Source organism: Somniosus microcephalus, chromosome 18 (genome assembly GCF_052327205.1).
Source record: "Somniosus microcephalus isolate GS21.2 chromosome 18, FLI_Smic_1.0, whole genome shotgun sequence".
Classification (NCBI taxonomy): Eukaryota; Metazoa; Chordata; class Chondrichthyes; order Squaliformes; family Somniosidae; genus Somniosus; species Somniosus microcephalus.
Genome location: NC_141004.1, coordinates 2422710 through 2445021, shown reverse-complemented (window position 1 = coordinate 2445021; position 22312 = coordinate 2422710). Strand labels below are relative to the sequence as shown.

The window sequence follows — 22312 nt, the reverse complement described above, 5'->3', positions numbered from 1 at the left end:
CTTGTTAGAGATAGTCATTGCCTGGCACTTGTGTGGCACAAATGTTAACTGCCACTTGTCAGCCCAAGCCTGAACGTCATCCAGGTCTTGCTGCATGCAAGCATGGACTGCTTCATTATCTGAGGAGTTGTGAATGGCACTGAACACTCTGCAGTCATCAGCAAACATCCCCATTTCTGACCTTAAGTTAGAGGGAAGGTCATTGATGAAGCAGCTGAAGATGATTGGGCCTAGAACACTGCCCTGAGGAACTCCTGCAGCGATGTCCTGCGGTTGTGATGATTCACCTTCAAGCACCACAACCATCTTCCTTTGCGCTAGATATGACTCCAACAGTGCAGTTTTCCCCCCCCGATTCCCATTGACTTCAGTTTTACTAGGGCTCGATGCCAGCCTTGGTCAAATGCTGCCTTGATGTCAAGGGCAGTCACTCTCACCTCACCTCTGCAATTCAGCTCCTTTGTCCATGTTTGGACCAAGGCTGTAATGAGGTCGGCAGCTGAGTGGTCTTGGCGGAACCCAAACTGAACATCAGTGAGCAGGTTGTTGGTGACTATGTGCCGCTTGATAGCACTGTTGATGACACCTTCCATCACTTTGCTGATGATTGAGAGTAGACTGATGAGGCGGTAATTGGTCGGATTGGATTCGTCCTGCTTTTTGTGGACAGGACACACCTGGGCAGCTTTCCACATTGTCGGACAGATGCCAGTGTTGTAGCTGTACTGGAACAATAGGGGTAGTGATAGATTACAGATTAACTGGATGGGGGAAGACACATCCTCTACCTCACAGTTAGATAGTTCTTAAAATCTGATGGGCTTCTCTATTGGTGCTGCTCGTTAATGATCTGTAGTGACCAATAGGGACAGAGACAAGAGATCAATCAGCCACCAAACAGCTTGCATCGTCACCAAGTTCAGACATGGTCATTTCACCCACGAAAAGCTCCTTATTTAAAAAAGGAGTGAAAGATAGTAAACGAGGATGTGTAATAACTTAAACTGCTCACTTAAAACAATTCAACACCAACTAACCCAAGGAAGGTGAGCAACACACAGCAGCACGGTGTGTGGGACTCCTGGGCTGCAGTCCAGAGCTTCACTATCTGAGCCAGAGGAAAGCCTCTGATGATCGACTGCTACACGGTGAGAGCTCGCTGCTGGCACGCTCCCTTAGCCTCAGGGCACAAGAGTGTCTTTGTGTGCTAACTGCAGAATAAAACTGTCTGCTATGTCCAAAATGGTCCGTGTGCCAGGGATCAAACCTGGTGCTTTCTGATCTGTACACCTTGCTGTTGTACAGCAGGTAGCTTGGTATTATGGAGATTACTGATGGACCTCATTGGTTTCAGAAACTATGACACAATATATTCTGCAAACAAGGCATGTAAAATCATTGAAACAGTTATACAAACACGACTAAACACCAAGGAACTCGCCATCATACGGAGTGGTTGAGGCAAACAGCATTGATGCATTTAAGGGGAAGCTGGATAAGTACATGAAGGAGAAAGGAATAGAAAGATATGCTGATAGGGTGAGATGAAGTAGAGTGGGAGGAGGCTCATATGGAGCATAAACACAATCATAGACCTGTTGGGCTGAATGGCCTGTTTCTATGCTGTAATTACTATGTACAGTAGCCCTGGAGCCACAGGATGGAAATGTATTGCACAAGGCCGACACAGAGGCAGCTCGTCAAGTGAGGCACTTCCTCACCTGGAATCCAGGTACAGGGGTTACATTTATGTGCCGTCCTATTCTCATTCTCCAACTTACCGCGGCAGTATGAGGGAGTATGTCACACCGGAAAGTTATTGGACAACCGAGTCTCATACAGCTTCTAAGGTTGGTGGTGGTGTCCACAGGTTGGGTTCGTTGCCATGTACAGCTGTGCCTCACCTGCCATAAAGGTTACAAGCCACTGCCAACACTGACACAATTAACGGTGCGCTAGTGCCCCAGCCCACGGGAAACCAGAAACAAAGAAGCCAATTTTTCGATTAGAGTTCAGCTGCCCCATTTTAAAACCCACCCTGATAACTTTCATCTGCTTTTTCCTGCATTATGATCTGGAACGCGCTGCCTGAAAGGGCGGTGGGAGCAGATTCAATAGTAACTTTCAAAAGGGAATTGGATAAATATTTGAAAAGGAAAAATTTGCCGGGCTGTGGGGAAAGAGCAGGGGAGTGGGACTAACGGGAGAGCTCATTCAAAGAGCCGGCACAGGCACGATGGGCCGAATGGCCTCCTTCTGTGCTGTAGATTTGATGACAAGTCACACAACCGTTGACTTTTGCAGGTCCCTTTCCTCCATTGTGTAGGCACCATCACATGCAAGGAGAGCTTAGACAGCAAGTAGTGATAGGCTATTCCACTATATTGGGAGGATAAATCAGAGATCAGTCGTAACCAACTGTACACGCACTATCCAGCACGCGTCAGCGAGTGTTCGGAAACATGACTGGCCTCTCTTTTCCCCTCCGGAGGCCACAAACTCTCCTTTAAACACTCCAGACCAGTTAGTATTACTGTCCATTCCACCTGCCAAGCAAACACGTGAAGTTGGCACCTCCGTGTGGATCAGAGCAGCGCTGCGGCCTAGCTGAATCAGCTCAGTATAAACCCTCGACAGGCACAAATCTCCAGGTAAAACTGCAGTAAGTGGAGTCGGGACCCAAAAAACAGGAAGGTTTAAAGAGACAAGTCTCTACATAAAGTTTGAGCAAATCCTCCTGTGCAACAAAACTAGTTAGATCTTCACAACTAGCTTTTTTCCTGTTTAGAATCTGGTGGGCCCCAATCAGCTCGCAGAAAAGCTCTAGAATATCACGTAAAATACTTCCCATGGGGATTATTTTTAAAAGTTGTCAAATAATAAATTGAAGCAAACTTGAAATATTCACAGCAGCTGAAAGTCAGCCTGTAACAGGAGCTTAACACTCAACATGAGCCGTGAACGGACGGAGACAGCTGTACACTTGGAGCTATTCAGTGGCATCAGCAATGTTTCCTCGGCTGTTTTCAAGATATCATTACCATCAATAATTACTATTGATAAAATGATAAGATGCAAAGAATATTTGAATACTAACTTCTCAGCACTTTGATTTGACTGGGTCACGTGTGTCAGTTCATGGAGGGCGAGAAAGGAAAAGAACTGGGAAACTCTGTCCTGGGGTGGTGCTCAGGATCACTGCCCAGGGCCTGGGCAGGATTTCAGCCACTCCCCTATGATGAGAGACTCACCGAGGGGCTCATCCTTAACCACCTGAACACGCAGGTGGATCTCATCCAAAGGAATAGCACGCTAACTCACGACACCACCCATTCCCCCTTCAGGTATGGTAGTCTAGCAGTTATGGCACTGGACTGGCAAACCCAGGGGATGGTGTTCAAACCCCCACCAGGGCAAGTTATGGAATTAAATTCAATAAACTTAGTAATTGGTGAACTGGCACCAGAAAAATGACTATGAAAGTTGCTGGATTATCATAAAAACCCAACTGGAACTTGTCGTCCTACACATGACTCCAGCCCCACACTATGTGGTGGACTCTCACTGACCCCAGGCATGGCCAATACTAACTTGCCAGCGTTGCCCACATCTCCAGAATAAATAAGCAGCCAAGTGATTACCAAGCTGATAAATCTGCTTGACAAGAAACAATTTATAGAACATCCAGTTGGTGAAACACTTGTCCCACACAAGTGCTGCCGATTACTACGACCTTTCACATGTTTCAGATATACCCTGGACTCCGAGCCAACACTGCCAACCACAGAGGAAAGAATTCACAGATAACACAGGTGCAAGGAAAAAAGTAACTTTATTAAGCACAGCTTGTTCAAATTCGAGTTACACCATTTTAGTTCCATCATGTCTGAACTGTAAGCTTGAAACATTATCTTGCATAAAACTGGAAAATTCTGTAATTTCAGCTATACAACTAGGAATTATTACCCTTAATGAGCTCCAGCCAGACTCAGCTTGTGACGAGTGCAGTGCTGCACAGACTCAGTGTGTAGCTCACAGGGGCTGGGTTTACACAATGCCAATAATGTCACTTTCTTGGTCAGCTCATTTAAATCTAGTTGATAAAATTGTTCTCTAACCTGTGTAAATGTAGCCACAGCCCAAAGTTACATTGCTAACACAGGAGCAAAAATCTATGATTTAGTTCTTGCTCCTCCACAGTCCCGTCTACCAGTCACTCTTGTTTTTTTAAATCACATTCTTAACTGCACAGGGAGGATTTTCCATAGCTGTGTTGGTTCCATAACTGACTCCCTCATGCCCATCAGACCTCCAGCAGTCTCCCAGCTCCTCATTGTTCATTATATACAACAGCCACTTGTGTGGACTGCAGTGTGCGTGCGTGCGTGGTGTACAGTGGCTTGGCTGTCAGATTTGGCCTGACCAACTCCATGATCACTCCCTTCTTGCAGTCAAAGCCTATTATTCCAGGGTCATCCTAGGGATGGAGAACCATCGAACTCCTCCTCTAAACCACCGCCTCTTCATCCACCAAAAAGGTGGTAGAGAAAAAGCAGGGAATTACAGACCGGTAAGCCTGACATCGGTAGTGGGGAAAATGCTAGAGTCCATTATAAAGGATGTAATAGCAGAGCACTTGGAAAGCAGTGACAGGATCGGACAAAGTCAACACGGGTTTACAAAAGGTAAATCGTGCTTGACTAATCTACTGGAATTTTTTGAGGATGTAACTGGTAAAATAGATAAGGGAGAACCAGTGGATGTGGTGTATTTGGACTTTCAGAAGGCTTTCGATAAGGTCCCGCATAAGAGATTAGCGTGTAAAGTTAAAGCACATGGGATTGGGGGCAAGGTATTGACTTGGATAGAGAACTGGTTGGCGGACAGAAAGCAAAGAGTTGGAATAAACGGGTCGTTTTCCGAGTGGCAGGCAGTGACTAGTGGGGTACGGCAAGGATCGGTCCTAGGGCCCCAGCTGTTCACAATATATATTAATGATCTGGACGAGGGAATTGGATGTAATATCTCCAAATTTGCAGACGACACAAAGCTGGGTGGAAGGGTAAGCTGTGAGGAGGATGTCGTGAAACTCCAGTACGATTTGGACAGGTTGGGTGATTGGGCAGAAACATGGCAAATGCACTATAATGTGGATAAATGTGAGGTTATCCACTTTGGTGGCAAAAACAGGAAGGCAGATTATTATTTGAATGGCAATAGATTGGGAGATGGGGAAGTGCAGAGAGACCTGGGTGTTATTGTGCACCAGTCGCTGAAGGTAAGCATGCAGGTGCAGCAGGCGGTTAAGAAGGCAAATGGTATGTTGGCCTTCGTAGCAAGAGGGTTTGAATACAGGAACAAGGATGTCTTGCTACAGTTGTACAGGGCCTTGGTGAGACCGCACCTTGAGTATTGTGTGCAGTTTTGGTCACCTTACCTGAGGAAGGATGTTCTTGCCATGGAGGGAGTGCAGCGAAGATTCACCAGGCTGATACCTGGGATGGCAGGAATGACGTATGAAGAGAGATTGTGTCGATTGGGCTTATACTCACTGGAGTTTAGAAGATTAAGAGGGGATCTCATCGAAACCTATAAAATTCTGTCAGGTCTGGACAGACTAGATGCAGGAAGGATGTTTCGGATGGCCGGGGAGTCCAGAACCAGGGGTCATAGTCTAAGGATAAGGGGTAAGCCATTTAGGACTGAAATGAGGAGGAATTTCTTCACCCAGAGAGTGGTGAACCTGTGGAATTCTCTGCCACAGAGGGCGGTGGAGGCCAGTTCATTAATATATTCAAGAAAGAGTTGGATATATTTCTTGAGGCTAAAGGGATCAAGGGATATGGGGAGAAAGCAGGGACAGGGTACTGAATTTGGATGATCAGCCATGATCTCATTGAATGGTGGAGCAGGCTCGAGGGGCCGAATGGCCGACTCCTGCTCCTATCTTCTATGTTTCTATGTTTCTCCCCACTCCTCCATCCTCATTTCTGACATTTCTAAATGTGAAGAAACCATAGAGTGAAGTTTCAAATACGGAGGCCATGACCTCTACCACCTCATTCCCTCCAACATACTGGAACTTCCCTCCCATTCCACAGCAAAGCCACTGCTTCCACCAGGTAGAGTTAGAGAGAGAAGTGTGAAGTTGAACCAGAAGGTTAGAGTGAAGAACCATCACCGTAAGTGGTTAAAGTGGTTACCAGGAAGAGTAGTGAAGATATGTGGCCCTCGCACATATTTGGTCAAGATGTTTGATCATGGAAAGATTAGGTTTGTTCACATTGATCATATCTCACCTACAGAAGTGGAAGGAGTTGATGCCATTTATTCTGATGAGTCAGATAGTCTTATTACAAGCAGAGTACCAGTAACAAATCCTACATCAGACGTACCAGAAACAAGTTCAAGACAAAGTCAGAATTTAAATCCGAGCCTGAATCAAGCAAACAGTCTGAAAATGTAGAGTCCAAATGTAGATCAAGGTCAGCCTTGGAGAAAAATTCTCGGACTCATTCTAGGTTGAGCCTGCAAAGTCCTACAGCAAGGTCTGAAAGTTCTAGAACATAAGAACATACATAAGAAGTAGGAGCAGGAGTAGGCCATACGGCCGCTCGGGCCTGCTCCGCCATTCAATAGGATCATGGCTGATCCGAACCTAGACTCACCTCCACTTCCCTGCCCGCTCCCCGTAACCCCTAATTCCCTTATCAGCTAGGAAACTGTCTATCTCTGTTTTAAATGTATTTAATGTTGCAGCTTCCACAGCTCTCTGGGGTAGCAAATTCCATAGATTTACCACCCTCTGAGTGAAGAAGTTTCTCCTCATCTCAGTTTTCAAACGGCAGCCCCTTATTCTAAGATTATGCCCCCTAGTTCTAGTCTCACCCATCAGTGGAAACATCCTCCCCGCATCCACCCGATCAAGCCCCCTCACAATCTTATATGTTTCGATAAGATCGCCTCTCATTCTTCTGAATTCCAATGAGTAGAGGCCCAACCTACTCAACCTTCCTCATAAGTCAACCCCCTCATCTCCGGAATCAACCGAGTGAACCTTCTCTGAACTGCCTCGAGAGCAAGTATATCTTTTCTTAAATATGGAAACCAAAACTGAACACAATATTCCAGGTGTGGCCTCACCAGTACCCTGTATAACTGAAGCAAGACTTCCCTGCTTTTATACTCCATCCCCCTTGCATTAAAAGCCAAGATTCCATTGGCCTTCCTGATCACCTGCTGTACCTGCATACTAACCTTCTGTGTTTCATGCACCAGGACCCCCAGATCCCTTTGTACTGTAGCACTTTGCAGTTTCTCTCCATTTAGATAATAACTTGCTCTTTGATTTTTTCTGCCAAAGTGCATAACCTCACACTTTCCAACATTATATTCCATCTGCCAAATTTCTGCCCACTCACTTAGCCTGTATGTCCTTTTGCAGGTTTTTTATGTCCTCCTCACTCACTGCTTTCCCTCCCATCTGTGTACCGTTGGCAAACTTAGATATGTTGCACTTGATCCCCTCCTCCAAATCGTTAATATAGATTGTAAAGAGTTGGGGTCCCAGCACTGACCCCTGCGGAACACCACTAGTTACTGATTGCCAACCCGAGAATGAACCATTTATCCCAACTCTCTGTTTTCTGTTAGATAGCCAATCTTCCACCCATGCCAGTATATTACACCCAATCCCGTGATTTTTTATCTTGTGCAGTAATCTTTTGTGTGGCACCTTGTCAAATGCCTTTTGGAAGTCCAAATACACTACATCCACTGGTTCCCCTTTATCCATCCTGTTTGTTACATCCTCAAAGAATTCGAGCAAATTTGTCAAACATGACTTCCCCTTCATAAAACCATGCTGACTCTGTCCGATTAAATTATGCTTATCCAAATGTCCTGTTACTGCTTCCTTAATAATGGACTCTAACATTTTGCCAACCACAGATGTTAGGCTAACTGGTCTATAGTTTCCAGCCTTTTGTCTACCCCCCTTTTTAAATAAGGGCGTTACATTAGCAGTTTTCCAATCTGCTGGGACCTTTCCTGAATCCAGGGAGTTTTGGAAAATTACCACCAATGCATCCGCAATCCCTACCACTATTTCTCTCAAGACCCTAGGATGTAAGCCATCGGGTCCAGGGGATTTATCCGCCTTAAGTCCCATTATCTTACCGAGTACCATCTCCTTAGTGATTTTAATCGTGTTTAGCTCCTCCCCCCCCTATAGCCCCCTGTTTGTCCAGTGTTGGGATATTTTTAGTGTCCTCTACTGTAAAGACTGATACAAAATATATGCCATCTCCATGTTCCCCACTACTAATTTCCCGGTCTCGTCCTCTAAGGGACCAACATTCACTTTAGCCACCCTTTTTCTTTTTATATAACTGTAGAAACTCTTGCTATCTGTTTTTATATTTTTTGCTAGTTTACTTTCATAATCTATCTTCCCTTTCTTAATTAATCTTTTAGTTATTCTTTGCTGGCTTTTAAATGCTTCCCAATCTTCTATCCTCCCACTAGATTTGGCTACTTTATATGCCCTTGTTTTCAGTCAGATACTATCCTTTATTACTTTACTTAGCCACGGATGGCTGTCTTTTCTTTTACGCCCCTTTTTCCTCAGTGGAATATATTTTTCTTGAAAGTTGTGAAATATCTCCTTGAATGTACACCACTTGTCTTGCACCTTAATCTATTTTCCCAGTCCACTTTAGTCAACTCTGCTCTCATACCTTCATAGTCTCCTTTATTTAAGCTTAGTACGCTGGTTTGAGATCCAACTCTCTCACCCTCCAACTGAATTTGGAATTCAACCATGTTATGGTCACTCATTCCAAGGGGATCCTTTACTAGGACATTTTTTATTAATCCTGTCTCATTACACAGGACCAGGTCTAAGATTGCCTGCCCCCTGGTTGGTTCAGTAACATACTGCTCAAGGAACCCGTCCCTAATGCACTCTATGAACTCTTCCTCAAGGCTGCCCTGCCCAATTTGATTTGTCCAGTCAATATGAAAGTTAAAATCTCCCATGATTATAGCTGTTCCCTTATTACAAGCCCCAACTATTTCCTGATTTATACTCCGACCAATAGAGTTGCAACTGTTAGGAGGCCGATAGACTACGCCCACTAGTGACTTTTTCCCCTTATTATTCCTTATCTCCACCCAAACCGTTTCACTATCCTGATCCTTTGACCCAATATCATTTCTCACTATTGCAGTGATTCCATCCTTTATTAACACAGCCACCTGTTCAAGAAAGAAGGTATCCTCTTTGAAACAGAAAACTAGTGGTTAAGTTTAATCTGTAAATATGGAAAATAAGTTCATATCTTTTGTTTGTATTACAGAATTCTAGAGTAGAATTTGGAAACATAAAATGGGTTCCATTTGAGAAATGTATACCAAGAGTTGTGTATACCATGCAAGTCATGTACAATGGTTATTTGCCAAGATGTTGTCCTCACCCTTTTTCAAACCACAGTCATCAGTCTCGTTAAAAAAAAAAAAAATACCCCCTCAACCCATCTGTTACCTTGTCATTTGTCTCCAATGCCTATGATCATACGTTAGTCACCTAACTATGTGCTCAACTCTCACCACTCCTTCTTCAGCCTGGTTTCTGATGCTCTGGTAAGTCACCGACAGCATGTCCCCAGAGTGCAGAAAGGGACTGAAGCTTATTCCCCCTTCAACATGGTTGAATTTATATTATGGGTTGTGTCCAGTAGAGCGACCGAGAGCCCTGCTCTTCTGATTGTACCTTTAAGTCGTGCGACTGGTCCCTGCAAATCTGTGTCGAAGAGAAAAAGCAAGCATAGAGCAGCCACTACATGTGCGCATTGTAATTATGTCATGACATAATTACACAGGATATATAGCACAGAAACAGGCCATTCGGCCCAACCATTCCATGCCGGTGTTTATGCTCCACTCGAGCCTCCTCCTGTCTTTCCTCATCTAAATCTATCAGCATATCCCTCTATTCCCTTCTCCTCATATGCTTGTCTAGCTTCCCCTTAAATGCATCTACACGATTCGCTTCAACCACTCCCTGTGGTAGCGAGTTTCACATTCTCACCACTCTCTGGGTAAAGAAGTTTCTTCTGAATTCCCTATTGGATTTCTTGGTGACTATCTTATATTGCTGGCCTCTAGTTATGTTCTTCCCCACAAGTGGAAACATTCTCTCAGTATCCACTCTTACAAAAAATTTTCATAATTTTAAAAGACTTCTATTAGTTCACCCCTCAGCCTTCTTTTTTCAAAGAGAAGAGACCCAGCCTGTTCATCTTTTCCTGACATGTATACCCTCGCATTTCTGGTATCATCCTTGTAAATCTTCTCTGCTCCCTCTCCAGTGCCTCTATATCCTTTTTATAATATGGCGACCAGGACTGTACGCAGTACTCCAAGTGTGGTCCAACCAAGGTTCGATACAGGTTTAGCATAACTTCCCCACTTTTCAATTCTATCCCTCTAGAAATAAACCCTAGTGCTTGGTTTGCTTTTTTATGGCCTTGCTAACCTGTGTCACAACTTTTAGGTGATTTGTGTGTTTGTACTCCTAGATCCCTTTGTTCCTCTACCTCACCAAGACTCGCACCTTCCAAGTGATGTGACCTCCCTATTCTTCCTACCAAAATGTAATACCTCACATTTATCTGTTGAACTTAATTTGCCAATTATATGCCCATTCTGCAAGTTTATTAATGTCCTCCTGTAACTTGTTGCAGTCCTCCTCAATATTGACTAGACCCCCCCAATTTGGTGTCACCTGCAAATTTAGGAATTGCGTTTTTGATTCCCAAGTCTAAATCATTAATGTAAATTGTGAACAGCAGTGGTCCCAGCACTGATCCTTGTGGAACACCACTACCCACCTTCTGCTACTGTGAATAGCTACCCTTTACTCCCACTCTCTGCTTTCTGTCTTGAAGCCAGCCAGCAATCCATTCTGCTACTTGTCCCCTGACTCCGCATTCTCTGACCTTGTTCATCAGTCTATTATGGGGTAACTTATCGAAGGCCTTTTGAAAATCCAGATAAATTACATCTACTGCATTACCATTGTCTATTCTCTCTGTTACCTCTTCAAAAAATTCAATAAGGTTGGTCAAGCAAGACTTTCCCTTTTGAAATCCAGGTTGACTATTCATTATCATATTTTTGGTTTCTAGATGTTCTTCTATTTTCTCCTTTAGTAGGAATTCCATTATTTTTCCTACCACCGATGTTAAGCTGACTGGTCTATAATTCCCTGGACATGTTCTATCCCCCTTCTTAAATATACGTATTATGTTAGCTATCCGCCTGTCCTCTGGCACTAACCTTTTTCTAAAGAATTATTAAATATGCATAGTATAAAATTGGGGGGAGGGGGGGACAGTCAATACTGAGGAGGACTGCAACTAGCTGCATCATAATGTGTAAACGTACATGGGACTGCGGCATATACATGACGTCGTCATCAAGTATGTGCATACAGAGTGGAAACTACACTGTTGCTGGTGTACCTTTAATAATCACATTTAGACTGGCAGCAAGTGCAAAGGCGAGGGGAAAAAAGGCTGATTCTGTCATGGGTCCAACAAAATCCAGCCATTTACCTTCATCTGGCCACTGACTGTGGGCCACCTGGGCCATAGGAGTCAACAGCTATAGAATAGAGAAGTAGCTTTGGTTGCACTCTGCTCTGTCCTAATGTGCTCAGCGCATCTCTTCAGATGGTTTTTCTACCGTACCTGTATGGATGCCTCCTGTGCTCCCACAGCTCCATTCCAGCTCCCTTCTTCTGTCTGTCCAGCAAGTCCTGGAAGAGTCAAAGTTTCTTCCAACTCCACATCTGCAAAACCAAAGCCATTCTTTTTGATTCCTGCCAGTACATATGCAGCTCTGGTCTGGACGCCATCAATGTCCAAGGCTTCCCATTTGGACTACATCTAAATGAAACATAACCTCAGCATCAATCCAATTCTGGGCTGAGCTGTCAATCCCAAATTTCCACGAGTGGATTTTTCCACCTCTGGAACACTGCCCGCTTATACCCCATCTACAAGTGTCAGTTTAGCTCAATTTGTTCGCACTCAGCTCCAAGTTATAGAGTTGTGTGTTCAAGTCAAGCTCACTGCAGTAATGAGGAATGCTTCACTGTCAGACGTGCCGTCCTTCGAAGATTAACTGGTCATTCACCTCAATGCCATCTGTGCAATTTGTCGTGGGCAAATTGTTTGCTGATACAACAGCAGAAATTCACTACACATGGAGCACTTTTGGACGCATCAGAGACGGGACCAGACACACTGTAAATACAAGTTCTTTCTACCCTAACCCATGCCTAGATCACCTCGACAATTCATTTCTTAAATGCTCTTCTCACTGGTGCATGCGAGGCTAGAAAACCAACACAGCAACCACCACAAACCAGCCAATGTTCAGGATATGTCCAACACAGTGTGAACACAAGTTTGCTCGGTCGGCAAATATTAAAAAAAAGACTTGCATTTATGTAGCATGGTATCATGACATTAAAATATCTCAAATTGCTTCACAGCATAGATGCTTTTTGGAAGTACAGTGACTGTTATTTGGTGAATGCTCTAGTCATTTGTACCAGAAGTAGCAACGAGAAGAATGATCCGTTCATTTGCTTTTGGTGGTGTTGATTGAGGAGATATGTTGGCCAGAAGAACACAAACATTCTGCTCATCCAACAGTGCGTGGGATCCTAACCTGAACCACCAGAACAGGCAGACAGGGTTCAAGCCTCGATCAAAATTCAGAGTGGATAAACTGACCATCCACCGTTACAAATATCCAGCTGGCCAGTAAACATTTGAAAATGAAAAATAGGGTTAAACATTTCTCTCAGATACTGATCAACCTACTGGGTTTCCACTGTCTTTTGTCTTTTTGTTTTAGATGATGCACCCTTCACTACTTTGCTTTTCATAGCGGACTGTCTGCTTTTCGAAATCCTTTCACTGAACAGTCAATGGAGAGTTGCCTTCCACCAGATCACAAGCCAAAGAATTAAAATAATAAACATAAGGAAAGTCAAGGCAGACCTTTCAGTACAGTAACTCTCCCTAACCAGCATCCACCCGTGTGTGAAATCTCGATTCCCCTGCCTGGTAGACATATATGTCCTTTTGGGTGAAGAAGCTCCTTTTGGTGTCAGATTTTAATTTATTTTCTACTAGTATAAAGCCCTGCCTAATAAAGCTAGCAAAATTAACCGTATAATATTTTATAAATTTTAACAAGGATAGTTTGCCGCAAAGCTGGTGTTACAGCAGGATATATAATTAATCGATGGTCCCTCACCTGGAGAAGGAGAAACACTTGCATTTGGGGTGTAAAGTATCCGTTAGCAACAAACTCAGCAGCAAGTCTCCTTACCTGAATGAGTTCACAGTAAAGCAATAAGGGATCTGTAGATTACAAAACGATAGGCATTAGAGAAATTTCATTCTACAAACCATTAAATATCGCCTTACAATCAAAATTGGAAACTTACATCAGGTCTATCAGCACCTGAAAGAGAAATAGTGTGGGGTTTATTTTATTTTACAATCTTTTCCTCTTTCCTTCCTGAAACTAGTTTCTGAATGGTGCAGCTTCCAGTTGTTCTCCAGTAGCTCATCCAAGTGGTTATTTTCCCACAGGCGAGCATCGGCAGGAGGTATCACACTGGGTTAAATCGTGGCCTTACTCCAGGTCTTACACATGCAGCAGCAGGGTGCTAAACAGTGATGGGGGGAGGGGGAGGGAGGGGGGAGGATAGAGAGGGGAGAGGGTAGAGAGAGGAGAGAGAGGAGAGAGAGAGGAGAGAGAGAGAGAGAGAGGAGAGAGAGAAGGAGAGAGAGAAGGAGAGAGAGAGAGAGAGAGAGAGAGAGAGAGTGTAGAGAGAGTGTAGAGAGAGAGAGTGTGAGAGAGAGAGAGAGAGAGAGAGAGAGAGAGAGAGAGAGAGAGAGTGTAGAGAGAGAGAGAGAGAGTGTAGAGAGAGAGAGAGAGAGAGTGTAGAGAGAGAGAGAGAGAGAGAGAGAGAGAGTGTAGAGAGAGTGTAGAGAGAGAGAGAGAGAGTGTAGAGAGAGAGAGAGTGTAGAGAGAGAGAGTGTAGAGAGAGTGTAGAGAGAGAGAGAGAGAGAGAGAGAGAGAGAGAGTGTGTAGAGAGTGAGAGAGAGTGTAGTGAGAGAGAGTGTAGTGAGAGAGAGTGTAGAGAGAGAGTGGAGAGAGTGGAGAGAGAGAGAGTGGAGAGAGAGTGGAGAGAGAGAGAGTGGAGAGAGTGAGTGTAGAGAGAGAGAGAGAGGAGAGAGAGAGTAGAGAGAGTAGAGAGAGAGAGGAGAGTAGAGAGAGAGAGAGAGAGAGAGAGAGAGAGAGAGAGAGAGAGAGAGTGTAGAGAGAGAGAGAGAGAGAGAGAGTGTAGAGAGAAAGAGAGAGTGTAGAGAGAGAGAGAGAGAGAGAGAGAGAGAGAGAGAGAGAGTGGAGAGAGAGAGAGAGAGAGAGTGGAGAGAGAGTGGAGAGAGAGAGACTACCACAAAGACCATCACCACACCAACCGGGAACAGAGAGGATCCCCACGCACAACAATGTCGGAACTGCACCACTCATGTACTACAGGGGAACAGGACCACCCCCAACCAGGCAGAGGGAGATGTGCTCAGAGCATACACAATACCACTGGCAGAGGCATTCCACTAAGAGACATAGCATCCACTCCCGCCTTATGGATCAGAAAAAATAAGGACTAGTTGTTAGAAAATTTGTAACCAATTATCCTCAGCATTTATAGACAATTGAAATGTTCTTTTTTCCCCATTTTGGACACGACAAACACATATTACTATCTATCATATTTTAACCGATCACAGTAAAAAAAACAAATCAACTTTAGCATGAAATCCTTATATATATCAACCTGGAATATCCAAGGTCTACGCTCTTCTATGCTTGGCATGAAGAGTGAGACCCTAGAGTTCCTAGATGAGATTAAAAATCTAGATATTATCTTTTTACAGGAAGCCTGGTGTAGAGGAGAAGGACACACTGGCTGTCCCATTGGGTACACAGAGCTGGTGGTCCCCTCCAATAAATTGCCAGGAGTAACCCAGGACAGAGAATCTGGAGGCATACTGATTTGGATCAAAGCAGAACTTAAGAGTTGCATTGAATTTGTGGAAAAGGGCAAAAACCACTTATGGCTAAAAATTAAGAGGGGCATCATCTCCAGCATGAAAGATATTTTCATTTGCACATTCTATATCCCCCTGACAGAATCCCCGTACTTCAAAGAGGACACCTTCTCCAACATAGAGAGGGAGATTATCCAATTCCAGGCCCAGGGAAATGTGTTGATATGTGGGGACCTCAACTCAAGAACGGGAGAAGAACCAGACTTCACCAACAATCACGGGAATAATTACATACTTGGGAATAACCATTTTGATCTCCCTTCCCATCCACACAGGCATAACTGCGACAAACAGACAAATACTAACGGAAAACAGCTACTGCAGCTCTGTCGAAGCCTGGGTCTGTACATTGTCAATGGTAGGTTATTGGGAGACTTCCTAGGAAGATCCGCCTATTGCTCACCTCTTGGCTTCAGCACCATAGACTATATGATTACAGATCTAGACCCATCCTCTTTCAGAACATTCACCGTCAAACCGCAAACAACACTGTCAGACCACAGTCAAATTACTGCATATCTTGAAAGGACAGAAACAACCAACACAGAAACACAACCCAGTAAACTGTACAACATTAAAAAATCTTACAGATGGGCCAAAAACAGCATGGAAAAATACCAGAAAGCAATTAGCAACCAAACAACTCAAGCTCTCTTGGACACCTTTCTGGAAAATACATACACACACAATAAAGAAGGCGTAAACCGGGCAGTGAATAACCTAAATAATATTTTTGATAATCTGGCATCATTGTCAAACTTGAAAGTTCGAAAGAACAAACCCAAAACAAAAACCTACGAAAAATGGTTTGACTCCGATTGCCAGAACATGAGGAAAAAACTCAGAAAAATATCAAACCAAAAACACAGACAACCAGAAAACGAGGAATTACACCTTACTTATTGTCAGGCACTAACACAATACAAACGCACACTCAGAACCAAGAAAGAGCAGTATATTAAGAATACACTCATCTCCATTGAGGAATCCATTGATTCCAATTGTTTCTGGGACAACTGGAATACATTACACAAAAAACAACACGATGAATTGGCCATTCAAAACGGAGACACATGGGAAAACCATTTTGAAAAATTATACCAGAAAAACACACTAAGCCCAGAGCAATACCAAATATGCGAAAAACTGGCAAAGCTAGAATCTGCCATAAAAGATAACCAAAACCCGATAGACCCCATAATATCTGAAAAAGAGCTAATTGAAAAACTCAAGGACCTGTGACCAGGAAAGGCTTGCGGGGCAGACGGCATCCTAAGCGAGATGATTAAACACACGGACGATAAAATGAGATTGGCTATACTGAAACTCTTCAACTTGGTTCTGAGTGTCGGTTACTTCCCTGATATCTGGAACAAAGGACTCATAACGCCCATATACAAAAGTGGGGATAAAGGTGACCCAAATAACTATCGAGGCATCTGTGTAAACAGTAACCTGGGGAAGGTTTTCTGTAGTATCATAAACAAAAGACTTATAAACTTCCTTGAGGAGCACAATGTCTTGAGTAAAAGCCAAATTGGATTCCTGCCAAACTATAGAACATCAGATCATATCTTCACCCTACAGACCCTAATTGACAAACACGTTCATCAAAACAAAAGCAAAATCTACGCATGCTTTATAGATTTCCAGAAGGCTTTCGATTCCATCTGGCACGACGGCCTATTCCTGAAACTTATCGAAAGCGGGGTAGGGGGAAAAACATATGATGTAATTAAACCAATGTATACAAACAACAAATGTGCAGTTAAAATTGGAGACAAACAAACAAAATACTTCCCACAGGGGCGGGGGGTGACGCAGGGCTCGCCAATCTCACCGACACTCTTTAATATTTACATAAATGAATTGGCAAAACTACTTGAACAATCTACCGCACCCGGCCTCACCCTATATGAATCCAAGGTTAAATTCCTCCTCTATGCAGATGACCTGGTTCTGCTGTCACCAACTAAGGAGGGTCTACAGCAGAACCTGGATCTGCTGGAGTCGGTCTGTCAGACCTGGGCCCTGACAATAAACCTCCAAAAAACCAAAGTCCTCGTGTTCCAGCAAAGATCCAGACATCAGGGACCCAAAATAAATCTCACACTAGGAACAACTAAAATCGAACAAACCACTAACTACACATACTTGGGCATAAAAATCAGCTCTACGGGAAATTTCAAACTGGCTGTGAATGAACTGAAAGAGAAAGCAAGAAGGGCCTTCTATGCCATTAAAAGATCAATCCAAATAGAAATCCCAATTAGCATTTGGCTCAAAATTTTCAAATCAGTAATTGAACCAATTGCACTCTATGGCAGTGAAGTGTGGGGACCGCTAACACAACAAGAATTTGCAAAATGGGACAAACACCCAATTGAGATCCTACATGCAGAATTCTGTAAAGTATCCTCCAGACTCAAAGGAAAACCGTAAACAATGCATGCAGGGCAGAACTAGGCCAATTTCCACTAATAATTACTATCCAAAAAAGAGCCACCAAATTTTGGAAACACCTAAAAATGAGCAACCCCCACTGCTATCATTACAAAGCCTTGAAATGCCAAGAGAGGACCATAAAGAATAACTCCCTCAGTCAACTAGTCCTGGGACTCAGTGAAGCAACCACTAACACTACTAACAATAACCAGCCCCAGGACAGTGACATCGTAGCACAGAGAATTCGACCCAACACAATTGTCACTAAACAAAAGGAAAAATACCTGTCATATTGGGCAGAAACAACAAAAACCCAAAGCAAACTCAATTGCTACTTGGCCCTAAACAGACAATACAACATGGCTGAGTACCTGACCATGGTAAAGGATAACAAACTGAGAAAAACCTTGACAAGGTACAGACTTAGTGAACATAGCCTGGCGATCGAAAAAGGCAGACACAGGCAGACCAGGCTGCCAAGAGAGGACAGGATATGCTCTCACTGCAGTCAGGGAGTGGTGGAGACAGAGATGCACTTCGTCACAGCCTGTGGAAAATATCAGGGCATCAGGGAGAATTTCTACCAAAAATTCTCACAAATATGCCCTGAATTCAGAAATTTGAATGACGACCAAAAACTCCCATACCTACTAGGGGAAGAGAGAAACTGTGTAACACTAGCGGCACACTATGTTACAGCTTGCCATAAACAGAGGGACAACCAGTAAACCTAAGAAAAGAGTATATATAAATAATGCGAATGTATATTTATACACTCAGGGATATATCTGTTTATACACTGTACGAATAGATCTGCGTTTATGTGTTCAACCATAAATGTATTTTGATGCTTTGGCAACATAAGATGTACCTTATCATGCCAATAGAGCGATTTGAATTGAATTGAATTGAATTGAGTGTAGAGAGAGAGAGAGAGTGTGTGAGTGTAGAGAGAGAGAGAGAGAGTGCGTAGAGAGAGAGTGCGTAGAGAGAGAGTGTGTGTGAGTGGAGAGAGAGAGTGTGTAGAGAGAGAGAGTGTGTGTGAGTGTAGAGAGAGAGAGAGAGAGAGTGTAGAGAGAGAGAGAGAGAGAGTGTAGAGAGAGAGTGTAGAGAGAGAGAGAGAGAGAGAGAGTGTAGAGAGAGAGAGAGTGTGTGTGTATAGAGAGAGAGAGAGAGTGAGAGTGTAGAGAGTGAGAGTGTAGAGAGAGAGAGAGTGCAGAGAGAGAGAGAGAGAGAGAGAGTGCAGAGAGAGAGAGAGAGAGAGAGTGCAGAGAGAGAGAGAGAGAGTGCAGAGAGAGAGAGAGAGAGAGAGAGAGAGAGAGAGAGAGTGCGAGAGAGAGAGAGAGAGAGAGAGAGAGAGAGAGAGTGTGTGAGTGGAGAGAGAGAGAGAGAGAGAGGTGAGTAGAGAGAGAGCGAGCGAGCGAGCGAGCACACACACGAATAATGGGATGATTTATTTACAGCTGGTGATTGTGCAGAGTTGGAGTGAACATCCCGAGGAAGTTATAGTAGAAGCTCAGAGTTGGAAACGATAGTGAAGGAAAGTGTCACTTACCAGCAGAAGTGCAGTAAACAGATAAGAGCACGAACAACCACTGTACCATCATAGCGACCCAGCAGCAGACACATACCCATATCTCCAAGTTGTTTCTTCAAGTTTTCAGTTCATGCATTGGATGGGACCACCTGACAGATAGAAACCCACCCATAATACAGCTCCCCGCACCTTCCACAGATCAGTACACAATGTGACTAGCTGCAAGAACAAAAACAGAAGACTATGAATGTACATAGAATCATAGAATGGTTACAGCACAGAAGGAGGCCATTCGGCCAGTCAAGCCCGTGCTGGCTCTCTGCAAGAGCATTTCAGCTAGTCCCACTCCCCCGCCCTTTCCACGTAGCCCTACAAATTTTTCTCCTTCAGGTACTTATCAAATTCCCTTTTGAAAGCCATGCTCGAGTCTGTCTCCACCACCCTTTCAGGCAGTGCATTCCAGATCCGAACCACTCGCTGCGTAAAAAAGATTTTTCCTCCTGTCGCCTTTGGTTCTTCTGCCAATCACCTTAAATCTGTGTTCTCTTCTCTCCACCCTTCTGCCAATGGGAACAGTTTCTCTCTAGCTACTCTGTCCAGACCCCTCATGATTTTGAACACCTCTATCAAATCTCCTCAACCTTCTCTGCTCCAAGGAGAACAACCCCAGCTTCTCGAGTCTATCCAGATAATTGAAGTCCCTCATCCCTGGAATCATTCTCATAAATCTTTTCTGCATCCTCTCTAAGGCCTTCACATCCTTCCTAAAGTGCGGTGCCCAGAATTGGACACAATACTCTAGTTGAGGCTGAACCAGTGTTTTATAAAAGGTCCATCATAATTTCCTTGCTTTTGGACTCTATGCCTCTATTTATGAAGCCCAGGATCCCGTATGCTTTTTTAACCGCTTTCTCAACCTGCCCTGTCACCTTCAATGATTTATGCACACATACCCCCAGGTCTCTCTGTTCATACACCCCTTTTAGAATTGTACCCTTTAGTTTATATTGCCTCATCTCATTCTTCCTACCAAAATATATCACTTCGCACTTTTCTGCATTAAATTTCATCTGCCACGTGTCCATCCATTTCACCAGCCTGTCTGTCTTCTTGAATGCCATGGGGCAGTGGTTAGACTCTCGCTTGTTGGAGATAGTCATTGCCTGGCACGTCTATGGCACGAATGTTAGCTGCCACTTATCAGCCCAAGCTTGAACGTCGTCCAGGTCTTGTTGCATGCGGGCATGGACTGCTTCATTATCTGAAGAGTTGTGAATGGTACTGAACACTGTGCAGTCATCAGTGAACATCCCCATTTTTAACCTTATGTTGGAGGGGATCATGGACGCCGCCATCTTGGATGACAGCCAGAACGCAGCAGGCCCCCAACACCGCCTCATCTGATACCCGCAGCGACACACCGACTCCTACGCTGGCATCCGTTACACTGGACCAAGCGAGACCGCACCAGCTGGCCAGTTCCACAATGTATAATTAAGGTAAATGGCCACGATACAATCTGCCTTTTTGACTCTGGGAGCACGGAGAGCTTCATCCACCCCGACACGGTGCGGCGTTGCTCTCTCCCAGTCCTGCCTGCGCACCAGCGGATTTCTATGGCCTCCGAGTCCCAGTCGGCGGACATCGGCGGCTACTGCGTAGTGACACTCGTAGTAGGCGGGACCGTGTACGATCATTTTAAACTTCTGGTCCTGCCCGACCTCTGCGCTGCCGTCCTGCTGGGGTTAGATTTTCAGTGCCACCTTAAAAGTGTTACGATGGCGTACGGTGGACCCCTACCCCCACTCACAGTCCGCAGCCAGCAGCTTCCAAATTGCCCGCCGCGCACCAGGTGCAACCTCTCCACACTCAGAGTCACCCCCCCCCCCACTGTTTGCTAACCTCACCCCCGACTGTAAGCCCATCGCCACAAAGAGCAGTGCCGGGGACAGGGTTTTCATTAAAACCGAAGTGGAGCGGCTCCTGAAGGAAGGGATTATTGAGGGCAGCACCAGCCCCTGGCGAGCCCAGGTTGTGGTCGTTAAGACCGGCGAGAAGCAGCGCCTGGTCATTGACTACAGCCAGACAATAAATCGCTACACCCTGCTGGACGCCTACCCACTCCCCCGCATAGCTGATATGGTCAACCAGATCGCGCAGTACCGCGTCTTCTCGACCATTGACCTGAAATCAGCGTACCACCAGCTCCCTATCCGCCCTGAGGACCGCCAGCATACTGCCTTTGAGGCAAACGGCCGCCTCTACCACTTCCTTAGGGTTCCCTTTGGCGTCACCAACGGGGTCTCCGTCTTCCAAAGGGAGATGGACCGGATGGTAGATCAAAATGCGTTGCAGGCCACTTTCCCATATCTGGACAATGTGACCATCTGCGGCCGTGACTTGCAGGACCATGACGCAAACCTCGAAAAATTCCTCCGCACCGCCCAACTCCTGAACCTGACATATAACAAGGAGAAGTGCATATTCCGCACAAACCGCCTCGCCATCCTTGGCTGTGTTGTGGAACACGGAGTCATCGGCCCCGACCCCGACCGGATGTGTCCCCTTATGGAACTCCCACTGCCCCAAGGCCCTGAAGAGGTGCCTAGGGTTTTTCTCCTATTATGCCCAGTGGGTCCCCTACTATGCGGACAAGGCCCATCCGCTGATCAAGTCCACCTCTTTTCCCTTGACGGCAGAGGCCCGCTTAGCCTTCCACCGTATCAAGGAAGACATTGCCAAAGCCACCATGCACGCAGTGGACGAATCCATCCCCTTCCAGGTGGAAAGCGACACGTCCGACTTTGCCCTGGCCGCTACCCTCAATCAGGCGGGGAGACCCGTGGCCTTCTTTTCACGAACCCTCCAAGGCCCGGAGACCAGACACTCCGCTGTGGAGAAGGAGGCCCAGGCGATTGTGGAGGCTGTGCGTCATTGGAGGCACTACCTGGCCGGAAAACGATTTACCCTGCTCACTGACCAATGTTCAGTTGCTTTCATGTTTAACAACAAGCAGAGGGGCAAAATCAAAAATGACAAGATCTTGAGGTGGAGAATCGAACTTTCCACCTACAATTACGAGATCTTGTACCGGCCCGGGAAGCTAAATGAACCCCCGGATGCGCTA

General features: G+C 45.0%; 1 long non-coding RNA gene across 1 annotated transcript in view; it reads right to left on the bottom strand.

Annotated features, from left to right (window-relative positions):
* LOC147104976 (uncharacterized) overlaps positions 1 to 13800 on the bottom strand; it is a 72524-nt gene extending 58724 nt beyond the window's left edge. Inside the window, exon 1 of the long non-coding RNA XR_015081662.1 lies at positions 11754 to 13800. This is a non-coding gene — a long non-coding RNA (uncharacterized LOC147104976). The remainder of the gene's footprint in view (positions 1 to 11753) is intronic.
* Positions 13801 to 22312: the final 8512 nt, after the last annotated feature.